Genomic DNA, 6,238 nt, shown 5'->3' with positions numbered 1-6,238 from the left:
ACTCTGGAGCGGGATCGATTTGGAGGTGGATGGTCCGTCATGGTCTGGGGCGATGTGTCACAGCATCCTTGGCAATCTCAATGCTGTGTTACAGGGAAGACATCCTCCTCCCTCATGTAGTACCCTTCCTGCAGGCTCATCCTGACATGACCCTCCAGCATGACAATGCCACCAGCCATACTGCTCGTTCTGTGCGTGATTTCCTGCATGACAGGAATGTCAGTGTTCTGCCATGGCCAGCGAAGAGCCCGAATTTCAATCCCATTGAGCACATCTGGGACCTGTTGGATCAGAGGATGAGGCCTACGGCCAGTCCCCCCAGAAATGTCTGGGAACTTGCAGGTGCCTTGGTGGAAGAGTGGGGTAACACCTCACAGCAAGAACTGGCAAATCTGGTGCAGTCCATGAGGAGGAGATGCACTGCAGTACTTAATGCAGCAGGTGGCCACACCAGATACTGTTAGATACTGTTACTTTTGATTTTGACAACCCCCCCCCCTTGTTCAGGGACACATTATTCCATTTCTGTTAGTCACATGTCTGTAGAACTTGTTCAGTTTATGTCTCAGTTGTTGAATCTTGTTATTTTCATACAAATATTTACACATGTTAAGTTTGCTGAAAATAAACGCACTTGACAGTGAGAGGACGTTTCTTTTTTTGCTGAGTTTAGTTCCACAGCTTTTATTAGGTAAGATGCCCAATTAATTATTTCTAGTTGAATGGACACATGAGAACATTTGAGCAAACATCATTTTAAGTTGGCTGAATTTTTGCCTGTTTTCTGAAGTTGGAGCTAAGTTTGGGCCAACAATTTTGTTTTTGTTCAGGTAACACTTGGACCGAAAAGTTGAGTAAACAAAAAAAATGATGTGGAACCAGTTACTTAATAATAATTAGTTTCACACACACACACTGTCACTCTCTGGGAGGATGACACACACACTAGCCACCCAGCCGTGGGAAAGACTGTAAACTTGTCTGAGTGAGAATGGCAGTCACCAGGACCATTGGATCACACTCCCACAGTCCCTCAGTTCAACACAGTAACAGCACCATCACCAGTCTGAGTGTACAGTATGTGTTTTATGTATATTTACTCTGACATTACAAATGCGATTCAGAAGAAAGGGAGAGAGATTTTTAAACAGAGAAGAATGGATTAAGAATGGTCCAACTCTCAGAGGTTCGAGGACATTCAAAGTTCCTCCATAGGTATAATTATGTAAGTATAATTTAGATAATGCATTTCAGAACATAATACATGTCATAACACAGCCTGGTCTCATAGACTAGACGTAACATAGTAAACTTAAACCCGGTACACTCAAATACATATGATCAAATAACATTTTATTTCTCATGTGCCGAATTCAACAGGTGTACCGTTAAATGCTTACTTACAAGCCAAACAATGCAGTTCAAGAAATAGAGTTTCGAAAATATTTACTAAATAAACTAAATAACAATATCGAGGCTATATACAGGGGGTACCGGTACTGAGTCAATGTGCGGGGGTACAGTTTAGTCGAGGTAATTTGTACATGTAGGTAGGGGTATGACTATGCATAGATAATGAACACCGAGTAGCAGCAGCATAAAAACAAACGGGGGTGGGGGGGTGTCAATGTAAATAGTCCGGGTGGTCATTTGATTAATTGTTCAACAGTCTTATGGCTTGGTCGTAGAAGCTGTTAAGGAGCCTTTTGGACCTAGACTTGATGTTACAGTTGGTATGGTTACATAAGAAATTAGTAACATATAGTACATTTTGTAAATTTGTAACATATTGTACATTTAGCAAATTTGTTAAATATCATACGAATTGTAATTCCTAGCATATCATACAAAATGGGTTCACAAATTCACAGATTAATACATACCATACCAAACGTAACATATCACACTAAATGCAGTATCTCAGATTTACATACAGATTCATATGAAATGCTCTGAAACCAGTTTGCATAACAAGTTACCCAGCTTTTCAAGCCAAGCCTCCTCCTCCACCCTCTCTCCCAACCCGCAAAATTTCAGTTGCATCTCACGCCCTATATTTGTTTGTCCATCACGCATGTAAACCACTAGCTTGCCTGGTCCATAGCAAGCCTCTCCATCCGCACTGATTGGCGAAGTAATTTAATGAACTAAATGTAAAAACTGTTGATTTCACAGTTAAAAAAAGAAGAGAAAGGAACGGTATAAACCGTTACTTATTTTTTGTTCGAACCGGTTCAGAACTTTATTTTGCTGGTCGAAGGAGTGGTACAGAACAAAAAAAATGGTGGTTCTGTTCAGAATGAAACAATTGGAAAATAATTTATACAGTATTTGGTTATGTAAATCTATGTGTGTAGAGAGATACTGTATCTCTGCCCCAGGCTTATTTACAACACAACCATACAGTTGTTATGACATCATTAACTAGTGCTACAAAAACAAATCGGAAACCTGATATGTGTTACATAAGTAGTTATAAGACTCTCCACCTATGGAGACTTTTTGTTTGAGTGGCAGACTTGCACTATTGCAGTAAGTAGGCAACCAACAAAAAGCAGGTAATAAAAATAGATTATCAAAGAACATCAGATACGGTGGAATATATAGAAGCGAACAGACAGTGTCTGTTGTAAAATATGTTAAACTCTCATTTCCTCCTCTACCAAATCGACAAATTGACAAGCTGGCTTCCAAGGCTGAGGTCCTGAGTTATATTCAAATCAAATCAAATTGTATTAGTCACATGCACCGAATACAACAGTGAAATGCTTACTTACGAGCCCCTAACCAACAATGCAGTACAAATAAGAATAAGAAATAAAAGTAACAAGTAATTAAAGAGCAGCAGTAAAATAACAATAGAGAGACTATATACAGGGGGGTACGGGTACAGAGTCAATGTGCGGAATCACTGGTTAGTCGAGGTAATTAAGGTAATATATACATGTCGGTAGAGTTATTAAAGTGACTATGCATAGATGATAACTACAGAGAGTAGCAGTGGTGTAAAAAGGGGGGGGGCTAATGCAAGAAGTCTAGGTAGCCATTTGATAAGCTATTCATGAGCCTCTTGGACCTAGACTTGGCACTCCAGTACTGCTTGCCGTGCGGTAGCAGAGAGAACAGTCTATGTATAAGGTGGCTGGAGTCTTTGACAATTTTTTGGGCCTTCCTCTGACACCGCCTGGTATAGAGGTCCTGGATGGCAGGAAGCTTGGTCCCAGTGATGTACTGGGCCGTATGCACTACACTCTGTAGTGCCTTGCGGTCAGAGGCCGAGTGATGCAACAAGTCAGGATGCTCTCAATGGTGGAGTTGTAGAACCTTTTGATGATCTGAGGACCCATGCCAAACTTTTTAGTCTCCTGAGGGGGAATAGGTTTTGTTGTGCTCTCTTCACGAATGTCTTGGTGTGCTTGGACCATGTTAGTCTGTTGGTGATGTGGACACCAAGGAACTTGAAACTCTCAACCTGCTCCACTACAGCCCTGTCAATGAGAATGGGGGCGTGCTCAGTCCTCTTTTTCCTGCAGTCTGCAATCATCTCCTTTGTCTTGATCACGTTGAGGGAGAGGTTGTTGTCCTGGCTCCACACGGCCAAGTCTCTGACCTCCTCCCTATAGGCTGTATCGTCGTTGTCGGTTATCAGGCCTACCACTGTTGTGTCATCGGCAAACTTAATGATGGTGTTGGAGTCGTGCCTGAACAGGGAGTACAGGAGGGGACTGAGCACGCACCCCTGAAGGGCCCCTGTGTTGAGGATCAGCATGCCGGATGTGTTGTTACCTACCCTTACCACCTGGGGGTGGCCCGTCAGGAAGTCCAGGATCCAGTTGCAGAGGGAGGTGTTTAGTCCCAGGGTCCTTAGCTTATTAATGAGCTTTGTGGGAATTATGGTGTTGAACGCTGAGCTGTAGTCAATGAATAGCATTCTCACATAGGTGTTCCTTTTGTCCAGGTGGGAAAGGGCTGTGTGGAGTGCAATAGAGATTGCATCATCTGTGGTTCTGTTAGGGTGGTATGCAAATTGGAGTGGGTCTAGGGTTTCTGGGATAATGGTGTTGATGTGAGTCATGACCAGCCTTTCAAAGCACTTCATGGCTACAGACGTGAGTGCTACAGGTCGGTAATAATTTTGGCAGGTTACCTTAGTGTTCTTGGGTACAGGGACTATGGTGGTCTGCTTAAAACATGTTGGTATTACAGAATCGGACAAGGAGAGGTTGAACATTTCAGTAAAGACACTTGCCAGGTGGTCAGCGCATGCTCACAGTACACGTCCTGGTAATCCATCTGCCCCTGCAGCCTTGTGAATGTTGACCTGTTTAAAGGTCTTACTTACATCGGCTGCGGAGAGCGTGATCACACGTTCTTCCGGAACAGCTGGGGCTCTCATGCATGTTTCAGTGTTATTTGCCTCGAAGCGAGGATAGAAGTAGTTCAGCTCGTCTGGTAGGCTCGTGTCACTGGGCAGCTCTCGGCTGTGCTTCATTTCTCATTTACAACCGCGACCTGGCCAAGATAAAGCAAAGCAGTTCAACACATACAACAACACAGAGTTACACATGGAATAAACAAACATACAGTCAATAATACAGTATAAAAAGTATATATACAGTGTGTGCAAATGAGGTAGGATAAGGGAGGTAAGGCAATAAATAGGCCATGGTGGCAAAGTAATTACAATATAGCAATTAAACACTGGAATGGTAGATGTGCAGAAGATGAATGTGCAAGTAGAGATACTGGGGAGCAATGGAGCAAGATAAATAAATACAGTATGGGGATGAGGTAGTTGGATGGGCTATGTACAGGTGCAGTGATCTGTGAGCTGCTCTGACAGCTGGTGCTTAAAGCTAGTGAGGGAGATATGAGTCTCCAGCTTCAGTGATTTTTGCAGTTCGTTCCAGTCATTGGCAACAGAGAACTGGAAGGAAAGGCGGCCAAAGGAAGAATTGGCTTTGGGGGTGACCAGTGAGATATACCTGCTGGAGCGCGCGCTACGGGTGGGTGCTGCTATGGTGACCAGTGAGCTGAGATAAGGCGGGGCTTTACCTAGCAGAGACTTGTAGATGACCTGGAGCCAGCGGGATTGTCGGTGAGTATGAAGCGAGTGCGAGCCAATGAGAGCGTACAGGTTGCAGTGGTGGGTAGTATATGGGGCTTTGGTGACAAAACGGATGGCACTGTGATAGACTGCATCCATTTTGTTGAGTAGAGTGTTGGAGGCTATTTTGTAAACGACATCGCCAAAGTCGAGGATCGGTAGGATGGTCAGTTTTACGAGGGTGTTTGGCAGCATGAGTGAAGGATGCTTTGTTGTGAAATAGGAAGCCGATTCTAGATTTAATTTTGGATTGGAGATGCTTAATGTGAGTCTGTAAGGAGAGTCTACAGTCTAACCAGAGACCTAGGTGTTTGTAGTTGTCCACATATTCTAAGTCAGAACCATCCAGAGTAGTGATGCTGGACGGGCGGGCAGGTGCGGGCAGCGATCGGTTGAAGAGCATGCATTTAGTTTTGCTTGCATTTAAGAGCAGTTGGAGGCCACGGAAGGAGAGTCGTATGGCATTGAAGCTCGTCTGGAGGTTAGGTGGATCAGAGATTCACCAGCAGCAAGAGCGACATCATTGATGTATATAGAGAAGAGAGTCGGCCCGAGAATTGAACCCTGTGGCACCCCCATAGAGACTACCAGAGGTCCGAACAACAGGCCCTCCGATTTGACACACTGAACTCTATCAGAGAAGTAGTTGGTGAACCAGGCGAGGCAGTCATTTGAGAAACCAAGGCTGTTGAATCTGCCAATAAGAATGTTGTGATTGACAGAGTCGAAAGCCTTGTCCAGGTCGATGAATACGGCTGCACAGTAATGTCTCTTATCAATGGCGGTTATGATATCGTTTAGTGGGATTTCTTATAAGCTTCCGCGTTAGAGTTCATCTCCTTGAAAGCTCTAGCCTTTAGCTCAGTGCGAATGTTGCCTGTAATCCATTGCTTCTGGTTAGGGTATGTATGTACGGTCACTGTGGGGAAAATGTCATCGATGCACATTGATGAAGCCAATGACTGATGTGGTGTACTCCTCAATGCCATCAGAGGAATCCCGGAACATATTCCAGTCTGTGCTAGCAAAACAGTCATGTGGCTTAGCATCTGCTTCATCTGACCACTTTTTTATTGATCGAGTCACTGGTGCTTCCTGCTTTAATTTTTGCTTGTAAGCAGGAATCAAGAG

The sequence above is a fragment of the Salvelinus sp. IW2-2015 genome, linkage group LG13 (assembly GCF_002910315.2).
Source record: "Salvelinus sp. IW2-2015 linkage group LG13, ASM291031v2, whole genome shotgun sequence".
NCBI lineage: Eukaryota > Metazoa > Chordata > Actinopteri > Salmoniformes > Salmonidae > Salvelinus > Salvelinus sp. IW2-2015.
Note: the sequence above shows the minus strand (reverse complement) of the source record.